The sequence below is a fragment of the Lissotriton vulgaris genome, chromosome 2_1 (genome assembly GCF_964263255.1).
Source record: "Lissotriton vulgaris chromosome 2_1, aLisVul1.2, whole genome shotgun sequence".
NCBI lineage: Eukaryota > Metazoa > Chordata > Amphibia > Caudata > Salamandridae > Lissotriton > Lissotriton vulgaris.
In genome coordinates, this window is record NC_141687.1 from 496,512,345 (window position 1) to 496,533,276 (window position 20,932).

The window sequence follows — 20,932 nt, forward strand, 5'->3', positions numbered from 1 at the left end:
ATAAGATCATATGGGTGTCGTCAGCATAGGACGTAACCTCGATCCCAAATGAAGCTATTAATTAAATAAGTGGGGTCATGTAAACATTAAACAAAAGGGGACATAGGGAAGACCCCTGTGGAACCCCTGTTGTAGTGTTATGTTCCGTTGAGAAGAAGGTTCAGAGGGATACAGCTTGCCTGCGTCCTGAAAGAAAGGATTTTAGCCACTTAAGGGCAATGTGTGATACAGCACATGATTTAAGCCTGAAGAGGAGGATGCTGTGCGATATAGTATCAAATGCGGCCGATAGGTCGAGCAAAATCAACACAGCCTTCCTACCCCTATCAGCCATAGTTTTAAGTGATTCTGTAATCTCCAGGAGTGCAGATTCAGTCGAATGTTTAGGTTGAAAACCCGATTGTTGGGGGTGGAGGATATTAGAGGCCTCTATAAATCTTGTTTGTTCTTTTTGGACATATTTTTCAGTAATTTTTCCTAATAGAGTAAGAAGTGATATAGGTCTTAAGTTGGAAAAGATCAATGGATCAATGTTCGGCTTCTTTTTCAAAGGTTTAACTATTGCTAATTTCGAATCTTCTGGTACAATCCCTGAACTTAAAGAGGAGTTAAAAATCTGATTGATAACAGGGTTGACTATATCAATGATCTGATGAAGGACTGAAGGGGGACAAGCATCCTAAGGTGACCCCGATTTGCATGTCATAATAGCTTTGCTCCTTTTATCCAATGATACCGCTTCAAATGTACTGATAGAATTTTTGACCATGTCCTTTCCATCTTTGTGCTCAGAAATGGCATGCATCAAGAGGGCAATATCTGCAATAAAGTTTTTGGGAATGTTCATGATCTTCTCTTCAAAGAAGCATGAAATTTGGTTACAGAACATTTGTGATGGAGGAATATCTTTCTGTAGGATTTTGGGGTTAACAAAGGTTTTTAGGACTGAAAAAATAGTTTTTGAGTCTAAATTAGCTTCCTGTATTTTTCTTGAAAAGTATTCTTTTTTTCAAATTTAATCTGTGATAAAGCATTCTACTTGTTTTGAATGCTTGCTTTTCTTTGTCGTTGTAGCATTTCCTCCATTTTCCCTCCTGTTGTTTACATTGGATATGCATTGTTCTAAGTATAGGTGTGAACCAGGGAGCTCTCTTGGATCCTACCTTTCTGTTTATGCTAGATTTATCTTGTGGAATGAGTTTATTACTTATAGCAGCCATCCAGTTGTGAGAGAGGCATGAATCTACAGCAGTATTACTCGTGTCTGTGCTTGAGAAATGCTGGCCAGCTCAGGATGCCTAGCTAGTTGTGCCCAATTCCTTCTATTGTGATGTACCTTGACTTTTTTTTATCACAGTGGCTTGTTTTAGGCATATTAGGCTTAAGAAGGACTAAGTTGTGATCTGTCCAGATTTGTGGAGTTGGTGGATCTACTGTAAGAAGGGTAAAATTAAAACAAACTCCATCAAGTGTGTGACCAGCTTGATGTGTGGGAGAGTCCACCATTTGAGTAAGTCCCAATAATTCTATTATTTGGAGGAAGGTATCAACTCCAGGTTCTTTTACGTCATCTAGGTGCAGGTTAACATCTCCCAGTAGAGTAAAATTAGCATATCTCAGAAGAAAATGATTGAGGGTATCTCCCAATGTTTCATTAAAAATGGAACTATAGCCTAGTGGGCAATAGATTAGGGTTCCTGCAAAATCCACTGAGGCGTTAAATGAGATGCAGAAGCCTAAACTTTCTGCTCCTTTAAGTGTGTCTGAATCGAAGGTCGAAAAATGTAAGGAATCCCGAATAATAATATCCAGTCCCACACCTTTAATGTCCTCTCTATCTTTCCAATGGATGGAATAAAGGGGAGGTAGGGCTATAGAAATATCTGGGTTACACCATTCTTTCAACCATGTTTCCGTGATAAATAGGAAATCCAGCTGTTGCTCCATTATACGTTCTCTAATGTCTTGACTGGGCTTACATACTGAACGTGCATTAATTAGTCCTCCTTTAAATTGGGTCATGTTAGTAGATCTATATAACTTGGGAGAAGTGCCTGTTCTGAGAATTTCCACTTTACAGTGATAAAGATTGACCATTTCCAATTGATAGTGTGTTGTATATAATGGTGGTGCGCTACCACACCATGCATACTCCACTTTACCCACTCCAATACACTCTTCACTACTCCATGCCACTGCATTGCACTCTACTCTACACCACTCCACACTATGCCACTCCACAATTCATCACTACATTGTACTCCACACCACTCAAGTCTGCCCCACTTCACTAGATGCTACTCTATTTTACATCACTCTACTCTGTGCTAATGCACTCTACCGCACTCTAATCTACCCTGCACCAATGCACTCTATACCACTGCACTCTACGACACTTCACTCTACTCTGAAACAATATACTCTTTGCCACTGCACTCTACACCACTCTATACCACTCTGAACCATTTCACTTTACGCCACTCCACTCGATGCCTCTCTACCCCTCTCCACCCCACTGCACCCCATGCCACTCTCTTATATGCCACTGCACTCTATGCCAATGCACTCTACACCACTTTACTGAAAACCAATACATGCTATGCCATTTCCCTCTATGCCAATCTAATATGCACTACTGCACTATACACTACTATACTCTATCCTGCAACACTCTACTCTACGCCACTGACACATTTTGCTCTGCATTCCTCTACACCACTTCACTCTATACTAATGCACTCAACACAACTCTAGTTTACACCTCTGCACTCTACGACGATTTGCTCCCCAACACTGCACTCTCTGCCACTGAACTCTAAGCCAGTCTGCTCTGCACCTCTCTACTCCCTGTCACTGTATTCTATGCTGGTGCACTCTATTCTGTACCACTATATTCTGCCACTCAACTACATTCTATGCCAACGAACACATTGCCACTATACTCTATGCCAATCCTCTCTATGCCACTCTAATGAACTGTGCTCTACTACACTATGTGACACTGCACTCTACGCCACTTCACTCTATGCCTCGCTCCTCTACTCTGCACCACTCTACTCTGTGCCAGTGCACTCTACCCCACTGTACTATGCACCACTGCACTCTTTGCCACTTCACCACTGTTATTCTGCAGCAATCTACTTAATTCCAATGCACTCCATGTCACTTCCTTCTATTCCAGTGCACTTTACAAGACTGTACTCTGCTACTGAACTCAATGTCACTCTACCCTACACCTCTGCACTCAGTGCCACTGCACTCTACACCAATGCACTCTATGCCACTACACTCTATGCCACTCTACTCAGCATCACCCCACTCTATGCCCCACTAATCTATTCTACACCACTACACTTAACACCACTGCACACTACATGCTCTCAATGCCACTCAACTCTACACCTCTTCACTCTACCCTGTACCACTCCACTCTATCCTGCACTACTCCACTCTAAGCAACTTCCCTCTACTCTGAAGCAATATACTCTAAGGCTTTGCACACTATGCCACTGAAGTCTACTCTGCATCACTGTACTCTACTTTGCTGAACTCTTTTCTCAAAACCAATACACTCTATGCCAATATACTCTGCAACACTTTACTTTACATCACTTCACTCTAGTCTACTCTAGTCCCCTCTTTGACATTCCACTCAAAGACACGGCACTCTACAACACTACAGCCCACTATGCTCCACTCTATTTTTCTCTACACCATTACACTAGACCATATATGCTTGAACCTACCAGACATTACTGATCATACCCCTGAGCAGTTGATCTAGTCGTATCACTTCCTGATCCCTTTCCAGCTACACCTGAAGGGTGGGCTAAGGGCCACCTCCATACCAAAGGACTTAAGAAGACATTGAAGTAGGATTCCCCTGAGTACCTCAGCCTGCATAGGAAAGACTCCAAGCCCTCCATCTCAAATACCCTTGAGTTAGCATCACAAACCTTAATGCGTGGGTCAGTGATGCACTCGATTCAATTGCACCCCAGAGGCCTGGTAACTCTGCAAGAACTTCCCCTACCACCCTTTCTTCTCAGCAAAGATCAGAGCCAAAAAATGTGAGTTCAAAAGACTGGAGCGAAAATGGAGATTATCCTCCTCCCAGGAGTACAATATTGGTTATCGAACAGCACTAAAAGAGTACTGTAAACTTCTCATTGTCAAAAAGAGAGATTTCCTAGCCGTGCATATCACCTGCACCAAGAACTCCTCTGGAGAAGTTTTTAAGATTGTGAAGTTATTTACGAATCCATTAGTGCTCACACACTTGATTCCCCCATCAGAGGACGAGAAAATAACTCTGATATGTGTGTCCTTCCCAGCGGGTACCTGCCCCCTTAGCGGGGACCACAGCCAACATCCCCAATGCCTCCCAGCCAGTATTCTCAGAATTTACTATAATCCCCACTGAGGCATCCCAGGCCGAGCTTCAGAAGTGCAAATCCGGGTCACCTGGTGACCCCTGGCCAGCTACACAATACAGTGCTCTGGCTGAGTGCTTTAACCCCCTTCTTAATGCCATCTGAAATTCCTCACTCAGACAGGGGAACTTTCCATCAACCTGGAAACACGCGTTTCTTCTCATACTGAAAAAAGCTAATGCTAACCCTGAAGTCACAAGTAATTACAGTCAAATTTCTCTGCTCCCTCTAAAGGTTTAGAGAAATTAGCACATCAGCTATTGGCGGCTTTCATTGAGTCAAATGGTCTACTGCATGAGTCCCAGTCCGGACTACCGCCCTGGATTCAGTACAGAATCTGCACTGATTGAGATGGCTGACTCCAAACGCTGGGCGGTGGATGGAGGCTCCGCGGACATGCTGGTTCTTCTAGACCTGTCAGCAGCATTTGACACAGTGACCCATTCCATCTTCTAGATCGCCTTAAACGTGTTGGCATCCTGGGGACGGAGCTGAATTGGATCACATCTTACCTGCATGACAGAGACCAACAGGTCTCGATCCACCCTTTCACCTCACCCTCTAAACCACTAAAATGTGGTGTGCCACAGGGATTAGCCATGAGCCTGCTACTTTTTAATGTCTACCTGACTCCACTGGCGGAGCTCATCGCCAAAATGGGGATCGAGGTGACATCCTACGCGGATGATACTCAACTGCTGTTTACCTTCAGCGGGGTGTCAGCATCCACCTATGATACACTAAAAGAGTGCCTTAAAAGCATCTCTGCCTAAATGAGCTGCAACTTTGTAAAGCTTAATGCCAACAAGTTGGAGGTCTTGTTTTTTAACCAAGCTGTACCCCTGACAACCTTTTGGTGGCCAGATGAACAGGGATCTGCCCCCACACCTAAGGACTCAGTTAAGAACTTAGGAGTCAGGTGGACAAAGACCTGTCTCTCACTCCCCAGGTTCAACTGGTATCTGTGACATACTTTGGCAAAATAAAATCCATCAGAAACTTTATTGACATCTTGCCAGAGTCAGCTCGCAAAACTGTGGTCCATGCTTAAGTCACCTCTCTTACGCTAATGGTCTTTACATGGGTCTGCCGATCAGCTTGATCCCTAGACTTCAGATCATTCAAAACGCGGCAGCTAGTCTGGTCTGCAAGGTCCTGCTCCGCCAACGCATCTCCCCTCATGTCAGACAACTTAATTGACTCCTGGTAGCCAAACGTATCGAATTTAAGGCCCTTACTTTTGCCTTCCAAGCATATCAAGGGAAAGGGCCCAACTACCTGAGGAATAGACTTCACCCACACCAGCAGGACAGATCCCTAAGGTCCAACCACCACCGTTACCTCACCCCCACCCAACCCCCCCATTTTGGAAGGCAAGAATGGGGATAAAACATTTGAGGTCGTTACCTCCAAGTGCTGGAACCACCTACTTGCCCAACTCCGCATGATGCCCTCCGAACAAGAATTCAGAAAGGCCTTGAAGACCTGGCTCTTTAGTCATAATGACTAGATATGTGCACTCCTCTACCTGTATTGCTGTCTGTGTAAGCATCGGGAGACCCCATCGGGGTAGCTGCACGCTTTATAAATGTCTTTATTATTCTTATTATTAAACTGTACTCCACTCTATTCTACTCCACTCTACAATACTCTACTCTAATCTAAGCAACTAAACAACACTACTCCTCTCTACAACACTCTACACACCTCCCTTTACACCATTCCATGCCACTTTACTCCACTCTATTCAATGACATGCCACCCTACACTACTCCACTGTATGCCATTCCACTCTATGACAACTTTCTCCTGTCTACATCACTCTACTCTACATCACTCTACTTTACTCTATACAACAACCTCTGCGCCACTCCAGTCCGCTCTACACCACTTCACAGCACGCTTTACCACTCCGCTCTACAACTTTCTGATACTATTCTCCGTTCTACTTAGTCAACTCTCCCACACTCTAAGCCCATGCACTCTATGACACTCTACTAGCTCCATGCCACTCTGCACTAGTTCACTCCATGCCACTCCACTTCACTCTCTTCAACTCTACTCTACATCACTCCATGCCTCTCCACGCCAATCCACAACTCTCTATGCCACTCCATAGCACTCCTCGCTAATCTATTTTATTACACTCAAACTCTCCTTTGATCCTCTACTTTTTAGTCAATCTGAACACCAGCCACACTGGTGTACAACATCGCTAAAACATATTGGCAAAACCAATTGCTCTTGCATAGGGAAGACCTAATGGCTTTGCCAATGCTAGTTCTTTCTTTTGCCTCCCTCCTCAGCATGCTCTCCCTTATTTAAATGGAAATACGGCCAAATGCTCAGAATTAATTGAATGCTCTTATCCACCCAAAAACCTTTGATTTATCAACTCAGAGAATATGTCTATTGTATATAGGTTCATGTTCCCTTTCAGAGTTAAAGACCCTTGTTGATTATGGTAGCACTTGATAGAATATTGACTTGCATGATGATTCAGACTAACACAAAAAAAACAATATTTTGGGATAATCAAGGGTCATAAACAAGGAAGGGTTTATGAATTAAAAGCACTGCTTGAAACTGTGGTAGCAAAGAAAGAAATGAAACGGGGCCCCTCTATCTTGTCTATCAGTTTGGAGGACAAGTGGCAATATTAGCTTTTTTTTTATTTAGCAACGCAAGAGTCAATATTCCCTTCCCTTCCACTCAGATGTCCTTGTAGACTGTTTATTCTAAGTCAAACACTTGAATGGACTGCACCTTTATCTGTATATAGGCAAGTGGAGCAGTATAATTTTAGCTCCACTCTTACAAGTCACAACTACGCAATATATAAATACATGCACTGAGCACCATATACTTTGTGTGTTATAATGTAATTATTGTAAAGAGGTGCACTTGAGTGTAGAACTGCACTGTTGAAACTAGAGATTCATAAAAGTCTGCATATCGATGTTTAGCCTAATTGTGAAGAAATGTAGATTTTACATATTTACACTTATATTTCAAGATATGTTACATGCAAATAAAAAGATGCATCACACGTGTAATAATGATTTCAGTATTCATCTAGCTTTTATTTTGAAATAGCATGTGCACCTTTATACATGTAACTGAAGTACACTCTGAAGCTGGTTTAACTTGACCATAGTAGGCCTAAACCTCAAAATTGATTTTTTCTGCTGGCATTGTATTTTCTCTCCTCTGCAGGTGTAGTCCCAACGCTTCATTAGTTAGGAAAAGGAGTACTATGCATTAGAGATTGATTTCTTGATTTATAGAAAGGCCTGTGAAGAAAGCCTTGGCACAACGTGTGTAGATGCTAGTGCTGTGAAGCTGCTGTTATTCGTTTTGCCCGTCATTTATGAAAAATGATGTTGCGAGGAAACAGCGATGCTTGACTTTTCATTGTGCTCTCCTTGCAACACTAATGATGCATCATATTTACTGTATGACGCATCATGTTGCAAAGAGTTACAGATACGTCAGTATTTCTGACGTATCTGTAGGTGCAAAAATGAAGCATTCCTGGAGTTTGTCACAAAAGTGACACATGGGCAAGTTGCATGTTAAATGTGTCTGCGTCAGTTTTACGCCTGCCATGAGGCGTAAGATATTGATGCATCTGTGTCCCAGAAGCGGAGCAGTGAAATCGCATAGATTTCACTGCATCACTTCTATGACCCTTTCTTGTGTCAGAACGTCCCCTGCATACATCCTACCAGGCGCTGGTATAATGTGGCACAGGGGTTTACAAAGTCACGCATCTACCTAGATGCGTCACTTTGTAAATATGGCGCAACATAGTGCATTTTTTACACGGCTGGTGCGTCACAAAATGTAATACACCGGCAGTCAAAAGTGACGCAAGGGCTCATAAATAAGCCCCTGTATTTCTGCAACAGTTTAGGTGCTCAAGGACATGGTAGGGCCTAGGTTTTGTGACCGGGGAGAAAACTCCAATGTAGCTAAAATAACAAAAAGGTTCTCCACAATTGGTCCAAGGAAAGTGTTGTGAAGATATTTGCCTGTTTAAATTAATGTACATGCTGTTAGACTGTAGTCCAGATCTCTAAAGACTTTGAGAGGTACAGACCTCTCTGCTTGCCCCAGGGCTTGCCAGTGTACGGCTATATGCTAATAACTTGTCCCTTTAGAGGTTTACTTTTGAATTATTCATGTTTAGAAGGGTGGAATGGAGCTTCTCAGAAGAGCATTAAACTCTTGTCTTTCATACCTGTTTTGTCCGACTGTAGACTTTTATTGGATTTATGCTTTCAAGTCTGAATTCATAATGAATGCCTTAATTTACTTGTTGTAAAACTTCCTATATAGAATACTTTTCTGTCTTGCCTACTTGGTGGATTGATACTAAATGTTTAAATAATCCATCTTACATTTAGGTTATTGAATCCTGGTCCTTATTGTGTGACCAAGCCGGTTACACTGTCATAGTTGTGATTTGTTTAATGCTAACTCCCTTCACCTCTCAGTCAACCATATATGTTTGTTGAATGAAAATTCTAAACCCCGGCCAATGCAGCAAGAATTTGATAGCAGAGAACGGTTAGTTACTAAAGTGAGGGAGTAAAGGAATCCCATGTAGAAATTGCCCAAATCCAGTCCAAGCCCAAACCCTTTGTCTTGCCTCGATGAAGCTCCAAGAGTTTGGGAGACACTTGTGATCGTGGAGGAGTGACGATTAATAGGATTGCAAGTTGCAATTGCTTATGTTTATATTGCAGTATTTTCTTGATATTGTGTTTTGCGATGAGGTAATGTTGTGAGTTGTTGTGAAAGTGTAGTTCTTGTTACATCGAAGTTGAAGTTGTTATCAGTCTTGACATATCCAAATGTCCCAGGATAATGATAATAAGTTATCAGTGTAGAAGACACTGTGTTGTAATTGTCTACTAAGTTTTGTGGTGCTTGTTGTGGTACGTTGTCAACAGCACAATTGAGATAGGGACATTGATCTTTGTGTGAAAGTAAGGTGTGTTTGGTATAGTGGACCCTAATGCACAAGGACAAATTTTATCAATTCAAGTGGTCCCGCTGATTGAGGTTTCATTTGAGTTTGTATCTGAGTAGGTCAGAAAGTGTTGTTCTGTACCACTTCTTGTGTTATTTAATACTATCACTTTCTTGTGCAGTAGACTACGTTATTTTTTGAATTGCTTTTGCATTTGTAGTGCATGCTTAACTTTGAGAAGAATGTGTTCATTAAAAAATTGTAAGGGAAGTTGAACTGCTGTGAGGAGTGAGATTGACATCACAATGTGCCACATTTATACTGCTCTATTGGTGACAAGCTTTGCTGATCTTGGTTCACTACATCATAGACCCTTGACCCTTTCACAGGCAGTGTGCACCACACGCCGCAGCAGCAAAACCTGTCTGCCCGTGTCCCCCGCTTGCTGCCTCTGATGCAAGTTCGAGGCCCTCCTCCACCCGCAGGCTACTACCTGCACCTCATCCCTGGTGGCCAGTGGTAGGCCGTAGGTTGCTCATTGTGATTGTATTGTAGTGCTTCTATTGGTGTATTTGTTTATTTTGTTTATTTTTCATTCTCCTGTTGCCTCTTGTGCCATTCTGTGCCCTTCTCTGCCTTCTCGCCATTCCTCCGGTGGTTTCCCACCGCTGCCTCCCCTGCGGCCTTGCCGTCCCGCTCGCTACACCTGACCTTAGGGTAATTCTACTGCTTTACTCTCAAGAGTTTAAGAACAGCCCAAATCCCGCGAAGCTGATCTTTAAGGTTCTTAAAGATCTGACTGCCAAAAGAGCTCCCGCAGCGGAAATCTGCTCGGTGTATCACTGTGAAGACCTAGCAGCTTTCTTCCTAGATAAGGTTCAGGCGATTTATCGCTCTTTTACCAATACTCCTTCTCCCTGTGAGACTCCGAGGCTCAGTGTTAATACTTCTGGGGCTCTCTCCTCCCTCCCTGCTATGTCAGTGGAGGTGTTTGATAGGCTAGTCAATAAGGCTGATCCCCTCAGACCGGCACAATTCAGAGAATTATCGACTCTCTGCCTCCCTCTAATGCGTCATTTAATCAACCTGTCTCTGACTTCAGGTTCAGTCCTGATTAAATGGAAGCAGGCGGTGGTCACCCCTATTCTGAAGAAGCCTACACTAGATCCCCTTAAGTTGGAAAACTATTGCCCGATCTCACTCCTTCCTTGGAATGCGAAAGTAGCCGAGGCTCATGTTAATGTTCTCCTCTCTGAGCATCTCCAAAGGGCTAACATTCTAGACCCTTCACAGAATGGTTTTTGTGCCGGCCACAGCACTGAGACTGCCCTTCTCTCAATGACGGAACACCTGCGGGCCATGCTCGATTCCGGTCATACAGCGGCACTGGTGTTACTTGACCTCAGTGCCGCGTTCGACACGGTCTCGCATTCGATACTGCTGCAACGTCTAAGAGAAGCTGGTGTCTCGGGCTTGGCACTAAAATGGTTCCAGTCTTTCTTGATAGATCGCTCATTCCGGGTCGCCACTCCACCTTTTGAGTCCAAATTCTATCCGTTAGAACTGGGTGTGTCTCAGGAGTCGGCATTAAGTCCCACACTATTCAATCTTTATGTTCACCCGCTGGCTGCAGTCGCCAAGCAGTGGGATATGACCATTGTCTCCTACGCTGACGATACGCAGCGGCGGTTGTTCTGAGTGGGAAGTCCGACCTTGATGCCCCAAGGTTCAGAGCGGGTCTCCTGGCGGTGGCCGGCTGGATGACAGCCAACTGTCTTCAGCTGAATGCTAAGAAGACTGAGATACTGGTTGTGGGTAAGCATAGCAACATGTGGAGTGATGAGTGGTGGCCTCCAGAGCTAGGTGTTACGCCTACTCCGGTATCGGAGGTAAATAACTTGGGGGTTTGGTTAGACTCTGCCCTCAGTTTCTGTGCCCATACAAAAAAAGTTGCAGCTACTTGCTTCGGGATTCTTCATGGACTGAGACCCATTTTGAAGTTCTTTGACGCCCCTACTAGGCAGTTGATTATCCAGGCCACTATTTTGTCTCGGCTTGATTACGCCAGTTCGCTCCTGTTAGGGGCGAACCAGGCGGAAATCGCCCGAATGCAGCGTGTTCAGAATGCTGCGGCCAGAGCCTTGGTGGGACTACCGAGGTTTTGCTCTTTGAGTGCAACTATTCGGTCTCTTCATTGGCTGCCTATGGCGCAAAGGATTGTCTTTAAAACTCTGTCTTTCCTTTAAGATCCTCAAGTTGTCCTCTCCTCAGATTCTTGAGAATCTTCTCCTTCTCTATGTTCCTTCTCGCTCCTTGAGATCTGCCCGTCAAAATCTGGTGGTAGTGCCTCGGTTCAAGCTGTGCAGAGCTGGAGGTCGGTCCTTCCGGGTTATGGCTGCCAAACTCTGGAACTCTCTTTCGCCCCATATCCGTGCACTTGACGACCTGCTCGCATTTAGGAGGGCCATTAAAACTTACTTGTTCCCTAATGTTTTTTAGTCTCTCTCCCTTTCTTGCTTTGGTCCTGCAGTTTGTGTGGTGTTATGTGTTCATTTCCCTGTTCAAAACCGCCGGGACGCCCCTTTGCTGGGGCAGCTGTGCGCTATAAATTTTTTAAAAAACATTACATAGCTTGGTTGTATTTGCCTAATTGTTTTCGCTTCATTCCTCCTTTTCCTCCTGAGATATTCTGTGCCCTTCTTGTCTACTGTACCCTTCTTCGCCATCCTCCCCCCATTTTTTTCCCACCGCGGTTCCTCCTGCGGCCCGCCCCCACTCACCCATTTGTCCGCCCCACCTCGCAGCTGCTCCTCCCTCCCACCTCCCCTTCTTATAAAGGCAGCTGCATGGCAGCACAGCGGGTGCGCGGCTGGCGTGCCCAAAGGCGCGCCTAAGGCAAGCCCATCTGCGCACTTCTGCGCCCAGCGCCAGAACCTCTGACCCCCGTGGGAACGCCACGACACCCAACGCGCTACATAGCCAGCACCCTCCAAGCACTCAACATTGGACGATCACACACCTGCTTCCTGTTGCTGCCCCAAAACACACACAAGGACCCTTCTCCTGCTGGAAATGCAGCTTCACTAGCATCCGATCCGCAAACCCACCTACCGTGAAAGAACACAACAACCTTAGATGCATTCTTCCCAACACCCGCTCCGCCATTGAACTCTGAGACCTACTCGACTCAATCTTCCCAGATATCACCTTCCTGATGGAGACCTTGCTGAATCCCTCCTCAGCACCCGACATCGCTATAGCCATCACAGACGGCTACAAGATCACCCACAGGGACCGTACCAATGGAGAAGGAGGGTAAATCGCCATTGTCCACAGGAACACTCTCAGAGTCTCGGCCAATACCGATGATGCCCTGAGCACTACCGAACACCTGCACTTCCAGGTCCACACCGATACCAACACCACCCTCAGAGGAACCCTTGTCTACAGACCCCCTGGACCCCAACCACAGTTCAGCGACTCCATCGCGAACTTAGTCAATACACACGCCCTCGCCTACACAGACCACATCCTTCTTGGGGACCTAAACTTCCACCTCGAGAACAACAACGACCGCAACTCCACCACCCTGATCGACAACCTCGCCAACCTCACCAACCTCGGACTCAGACAACTCATAACTACACCCACCCACTCAGCTGGCCAAACGCTTTACTCCATCTTCTCCGCAAGCTCCCACATCTCCTTCAACCATACCATAACTCCCCTGGACTAACTATCGCTGCATCCACTACACCTTCAGAAAACCCACCATGCACCACCGCACTCAACAGATCCCTTGCCCCTGCTGAAGAAAAATCGCAGAAGACCAGCTTACCACCACCCTTGCCCTGAGCCACCCGCCGACCCCACCGACCCCAACACCGCTGCCCGCAAACTCAGGCAATGGATTGACAACTGCGCCAACACCCTTGCCCCTCTCAAGAAACCCGCCAACAGACCCACCAGGTCCAGGGAAGTCATGGATTCCTCGGACCGGAAACAAGCATCCTGGGACCAGTTTCGGGTTCATAACCCTCATCAGCCAGGCTATCTTGAATCCAGTGGCAAAGTGAGTTAGGGACCCATGTCTGGACATACCCTGCTAACTTTGCAAGCACTCACCCAAGTCAATCCCCTTTGGATTTGCTTTGTTCGCCCTAAGTTGGCAGGGTATGCCCAGACAGTGGTCCCTTGTTCACTTTACCACTGGATTCAACATAGTCTGACTGATGACGGCTGTAAGCCAGAAACCGGTCCCAGGATGCTTGTTTCCAGTCCAGGGAAGAAATGACTTGGCAGTTCGGGCTGGACTGTTCCCATGAGTCACAGGGTCAGATTGATTTTCATATGGCCATGTCTTATGTTAGGGTTTGGGGCTAGTCCCCTTTCAGTGACCATGCTCTGACATCACATGACCTGTGGCAAGTAGGATAAATGTTTGGTCCTACCTTTACCTCATTGCTTGATATTGCCATTGTTCGGATTCTGGTATCCTGGTTGCTGGTTGCTGCTTGAGGAAGGTTCCTGCTGCTTGGAGTCATTTTTCGTTCTTTCTCACGGGCTCGTGAGAGGAGTATTTTTGTCCCGCTGTGTGGGCTGTCCCCTCCCCTCTTTAGTCAGTGAGTTACGGGTCCCGGGCTTTCCCCAGCGTTTGCTTTTGGTTTTTGGTGGGCTCGGGGGCTCCCGTTCACTACATTTACGAAGGATCTTTGCCCTTGTTAGGAGGATTTCAGTGGGAACGCAAGGGGTAAACGAAGCGTTCAGCTTCGTTTCAGCGCGTCTTTGCTTAGACGCCTCTTTGCTTCGTTTAGGCGGAAGTGACGTTTTGGGTCATTCCGCAAAGGCTTTTTGTCAACATACGCTGGGGTTTTCGGCATTCCCGAGTATCTCATATCTGTCCCTGACCCTTTGCCAATCTTACCGAATACGAAGGTTTTTTTTCTGGCAAATATATAACCTGTCACAAGTCCTTTTTTCCCCTCGTTGTACATTGTAATATTTTAAGGACACAATCACAATTACTCCCGACTGGCTATCTGCTAAAAGAGACATTATATCGCATTGCTTGAGTACCATATTTTTGTGCTCTATGCCTTCACGAAGCAGAGCCTGCGCTTCACACTGGTAAGAGGGGTTGTGTATGTTGTGGCAGGGCATGGTCATTGGGGTTGGGATCTAGCTGTGTGGAACATATATACATGAAGGGTTTGTTTTTCTCCCTGTTGTACATAGGTGCAGAAGCGTGAAGGAAGGAGGGAGCCGTGTCCTACCGTTATATAAGGGTGGAAGACTTGGTGTCTCCTCAACAATTCCACCCTCTTTTCAGGTTCATTGGCGCACTCATAGTGGGTGTCATGTGAGTGGTCAGTGGGCAGGGGAAGGGGACTGGTGCATGCTACGTTCCTGCAGTGCTCGGGCTGGTAGGAATCCAACAGAATATCAAGCCCACGATAAATAGCACTGCCCGGACTAGCATGGATGAGGATGGGAATCCGTTATGTGGGGGTACGGGTGGTCCCTCAATGCAGGACATAATGGGGGCAGTACATACACTACAGGCACAGGTCAAGGAGATACAGCAAGAGAATGTAGGCTTAAAACAGGAATTGGTGGCAGTAAGGGCCAGAGAACAGTCGCTACACAGGGGGACGGGTCCAGTCATACAGCCTGCTACCTTTCAGTACGGGGGTGGGGAGGGACAAAGCGCTGCTGGAGGCAGCAATCCTATAGCCGTAACGGTAACAACTCCTGTTGCAGTGCCCTTAGCCCCCCCTGAGAGATTTACAGGGGATAGCGACAAGTTCGGGATGTTCATGAACCAGTGTCAGCTGCACTTTGTGTGTAGACCGAGTGCCTTTCCCGACGATTCTGCAAAAGTCGCTTTTACACTGTCATATCTGGCTGGTAACGCTGCCCAGTGGGCGATTCCCTTGGTGGAAAGTGATGACTGTGTGCTGTATAACTATTCAGCGTTCAAGGAATTGATGCGGGGTCTGTTCGCTAAACATGCGTTTATGCAGGCGAGCGATGCGGAGCTCTTGAAATTACGGCAGGGCAGGCAGGACTTATTGTCTTACATAGCCTCCTTTAATCGGTTAATATCCGAGACTCATTGGCCAATCGAGAAAAGGATGTCCCTGTTTTATCAGGGTCTTTGTGAGGAGCTCAAGGACATAGTGTCACAGGTGGTGGATCCACCTGAGGACTGTGAGGCGTTTACAGACCTAGTGGTCAAGTTGAATCATTGGGTGATGGAACGGCGTGGAGAACGCAGTCGGTTTCAATCTTCCCGGAGTAGTTACGTGAAAACAGAGGCGAAGTCAGTAGGGGAGAGCAAGACAGCACCCGAACCCATGGAAATAGGAGGGGTAAGGGGACCTCTGACCCCGGAGGAGAAGAAGAGGAGGAGAGAGAAGAATCTGTGTCTGTATTGTGGCCAGGGAGGCCATTTTGCACGGGAATGTCCTGTGAAGCCCTCAGGTGCAGGGTTTGGGAAAAAGGTAGCCTGTATACAGTTGGATCGGGGTACGGGTGGAGAACGGAACAAACAGTATGAGGTCGTTGGGGCCCTAGATCAAGCCCCAAGACATTTTGTTATCAACGCCTATTTGCTGCTTTCAGCACAGAACCATGTCCCTGTGTCAGTGCTGCTGGATTCCGGTGCAACCGGAAACTTTATAGACATCTCAAGGGCAGAGAAATTGATGGTTCCGTGTCAACTGAAAGAACAACCTGAGCCAGTGAGGGCTATCGATGGGACAGAGTTGACATCTGGTTGCATCACCCGACAGACCGCTCCCCTACGCTTATTGTGTGAGAATGGGCATTCGGAAATGGTGGTTTTCGATTTGATTGATGCCCCTTCTTTTGGGTTGGTGTTGGGGGTTCCGTGGCTGCAGAAGCATTACCCCAAGATTGACTGGGTACAGAGATTGGTGACATTAGACTCGGTGCATTGCTTGAGGAATTGTTATCTCGTGGCAGGTGAGCAGGTTCACCCTTTGACCTGTGCTGTGGCGGATGTGAGAACGGTTCCGCCCCAGTACTCGGCTTTCAACAATGTGTTTGACAAGGGATGTGCCCAAGTTCTTCCACCGCATCGTTCTTACGATTGTAGGATCGATTTGGTACCAGGGGTTCCGCTGCCATGCAGTCGGGTTTACGCGCTATCGGAACCCGAAGAGAGACATCTGAAAGGTTATATCGATGAGATGTTACAGTTGGGTTTCATTCGTCCCTCCTCCTCGCCCATATCATCGGCCATATTTTTCATTACAAAGAAGGAAGGGACTTTGAGGGCTTGTGTTGATTATAGAACCTTGAACACAGCCACAGTAAAGAACAGGTACCCTCTTCCTCTTATCTCCGTGTTACTGGACCAGCTCCGCAAAGCAACGGTGTTTACCAAACTAGATTTGCGGGCGCCTACCATCTTATAAGGGTTTGGCCCGGAGATGAGTGGAAGACGGCTTTTAAGACCAAGTATGGCCTGTTTGAGTACACAGTGATTCCGTTTGGCTTGTGCAATGCGCCAGCGGCATTCCAGTTTTTTATCAACGAGGTCCTCAGCGATTACCTACATCAAACCGTCATAGTATATCTGGATGATATTCTCATCTACTCAGAAAACGGGGCAGAGCATACTGAACACGTATTACAGGTGTTACAAACATTGCAGGATCATCACCTATACGCTAAGCTTGAGAAATGCCAGTTCAGTACCCCTAAGGTAGAGTTCTTGGGGTTCATTATCTCAACGGGAGGTATCCGGATGGACCCAAAGAAGATTCAGGCAATAGAGACCTGGCCGGTGCCGACTACTGTGAAGCAAATACAGGTGCTTCTAGGTTTTGCCAATTTTTATTGGCGGTTTATATCGCATTTCTCCGATATAGTGGCACCTAAGACCCGCCTCTTGAGGAAGGGCGTCCCCTTTGATTGGACTGGTGAGACTCAGGACGCTTTTCGATTATTGCTGAGACAGTTTACGTCTGCGCCAGTATTGGTGCATCCTGATCCTGCCCTGCCGTTTTTTGTGGAAACTGATGCCTCCTTGTGTGCCGTAGGTGGGGTGTTGTCTCAACGCGATGAAGCCACTGGCCATATGCACCCAATTGCTTTCTTTTCTAAAACCTTGTTGCCGGCGGAACGTAACTACACTGTGGCAGAACGTGAATTGCTGGCAGTTAAACTGGCATTTGAGGAATGGCGCCACTATTTATGGGGCGCTAGGCATGTTATTACCATCAACACCGACCACAAAAACGTAGAGTTCTTTCGTTCTGCCAGGGCGTTAACTCCTCGTCAGATGAGGTGGGTCTTATTCTTTTATGAATATGACTTCATCATTACCTATAGACCTGCGGCCCAACAGGTTAAATCCGATGCTCTTTCTCGGATCCATGTTGATCCGAAGGAAGAAGGTTCCTTGAGTGAAAGTAGGGCTATGATTGCAGGAGAAAGGATCATAGGGGCCTCGGTTGTGGACGATTTCCCTGCTTTAGTGAAGAAGCGGTTGAGCCAATTGGATCTGGCCTATTGGTTGTCCATGTCCCAGGTCACAGAAAAGGAGGGGTTTTTGTATCACGAGGGCAGATTGTTCATACCCCCAATTTTGAGGGATGTGGTTTTGGAGTGGTGTCATTCTTCTGCCTTGGCAGCACATCCGGGAATAAGGAAAACAAAGGAATTGTGCATGAGGTGGTTTTGGTGGGAGTCCATGACTAGTGACATTCTGGGATATGTGAGTGCTTGTCCTGTTTGTGCTATCAGCAAGCCCTCGCACTGTAAGCCCTCAGGACTCTTGCAACCCTTGGTGGTACCACCTGCCCCATGGCATACTATAAGTATGGATTTTGTGACCGATTTACCTTCTGTCTCTGGTTACACTGCCATATTGGTGGTGGTGGATTTGTTCACCAAAATGGCGCACTTCATTCCGCTTTCCAAAATCCCTACGGCAAAGGATATGGCGGTGGTCTTTATGTCATCAGTCGTGCGGTTACATGGGTCACCTGCTGTGATAATATCTGACAGGGGAGCATAGTTCGTTTCTCATTTTTGGACTGAGCTGTGTCTGGTACTCAAGACTGAGATACGATTATCCTCGGCTTACCATCCTCAGTCTGATGGTCAGACCGAGTGAACCAATCAGACGATGGAACAATATTTGAGGTGTCTGGTTGCTTCTTTATCTTGTGATTGGGTGACAGCTCTACCCATTGCGGAGTTTGCGTACAATAACAGTCTGCATTCCGCACTGGGTATGACTCCTTTCTATTGTTCGCTTGGGTACCATCCTAGAGCGGTAGCTATCCAACCCACGGGACGCGTACCAGCCATTGATGATGTGTGTGGGCGATTGAGAGACATTTGGGGTTTGGCCAGGGAAAGCTTGCTGGAGGCCAAGGCGGCTATGAAGGCACAGGCAGATAAACATCGAGTTCCTGCTCCCGCATACAAGTTGGGTGATTTAGTGTGGCTAGCATCTCGTAACCTGCGATTGCAGGGGTCACGCAAGTTGCAACCCCGGTTTGTGGGTCCTTTTCCAATAATCCAGATCATCAACCCAGTAGCGATGATGCTCAGGTTGCCGCAAGACTACGGGGTGCATCTCGTATTTCATACATCGTTGCTAAAACCCTTTATACCCTCGGCCCAGGTGTTGCCTCCTCCTCCGCCTGTGGTGATTGATGGACAAGAGGAATTTGAGGTTTAGGCTATCCTGGATTCCAAGCGAGTACGGGGTTGCCTATTTTACTTGGTGGATTGGAAAGGGTACACACAGGAGGACAGGACTTGGGAGCCAGCTGGGGGGGTGCATGCACCACGTTTGTTTCGAATGTTTCACAGACAACATCCCTTGAAACCCCGTCCGGTGGGGAGGGTCATTGGGGGGGATAGTGTTAGGGTTTGGGGCTAGTCCCCTTTCAGTGACCATGCTCTGACATCACATGACCTGTGGCAAGTAGGATAAATGTTTGGTCCTACCTTTACCTCATTGCTTGATATTGCCATTGTTCGGATTCTGGTATCCTGGTTGCTGGTTGCTGCTTGAGGAAGGTTCCTGCTGCTTGGAGTCCTTTTTCGTTCTTTCTCACGGGCTGGTGAGAGGAGTATTTTCGTCCCGCTGTGTGGGCTGCCCCCTCCCCTCTTTAGTCAGTGAGTTACGGGTCCCGGGGTTTCCCTTTCCCTCTCCCTCCCTCGTTTACTTCCCCCAGCGTTTGCTTTTGGTTTTTGGTGGGTTCGGGGGCTCCCGTTCACTACATTTATGATGGATCTTTGCCCTTGTTAGGAGGATTTCAGTGGGAACGCAAGGGGTAAACGAAGCGTTTAGCTTCGTTTCAGCGCGTCTTTGCTTAGATGCCTCTTTGCTTCGTTTAGGCGGAAGTGACGTTTTGGGTCATTCCGCGAAGGCTTTTTGTTAACATACGCTGGGGTTTTCGGCATTCCAGAGTACTTCATATCTGTCCCTGTCCCTTTGCCAATCTTACCGAATACGAAAGGTTTTTTTTCTGGCAAATATACAACCTGTCACAAGTCCTTTTTTCCCCTTGTTGTACATTGTAATATTTTAAGGACACGATCACAATTACTCCCGACTGGCTACCTGCTATAAGAGACATCATCTCGCATTGCTTGAGTACCATATTTTTGTGCTCTATGCCTTCACGAAGCAGAGCCTGTGCTTCACACTGGTAAGAGGGGTTGTGTATGTTGTGGCAGGGCATGGTCATTGGGGTTGGGATCTAGCTCTGTGGAACATATATACATGAAGGGTTTGTCTTTCTCCCTGTTGTACATAGGTGCAGAAGCGTGAAGGAAGGAGGGAGCCGTGTCCTACCGTTCTATAAGGGTGAAAGACTTGGTGTCTCCTCAACATTACCACCCTCTTTTCAGGTTAATTGGCGCACTCATAGTGGTTGTCCTGTGAGTGGTCAGTGGGCAGGGGAAGGGGACTAGTGCATGCTACGTTCCTGCAGTGCTCGGGCTGGTCGGAATCCAACATCTTAACTGGGGTGGCAGAGTGAGCTAAAGAATGATGATGGATTAAACCCAGATCAGTTGACTGGGGGTGAGTGCTTGGAATGTTCAACACTCCGTCCATCATCCCCTTTGGTTTTGCTCTGTTCGCCCTAAGTTGGCAGGGTATGCCCAGACAGTAGTCCCTTGCTCACTTTGCAACTGGACTCAATCTAGTCTGGCTGATGACGGCTGTAAGCCAGAAACCGGTCCCAGGAGGCTTGTTTCCGGTCCAGGGAAGATATGGCTTGGCAGTTCAGGCTGGACTGTTCCCATGAGGCACAGGGTCAGACTGATTTGCATATGGCCATGTCTGAATTGGGGTGGCTGAGTGAGCTAAAGAATGATGATGGATTAAACCCAAATCAGTTGACTGGGTGTGAGTGTTTGGAATGTTCAACACTCCGTCCATCATCCCCTTTTGGTTTTGCTTTGTTCACCCTAAGTTGGCAGGGTATGCCCAGACATGGGTCCCTTGCTCACTTTGCCACTGGAT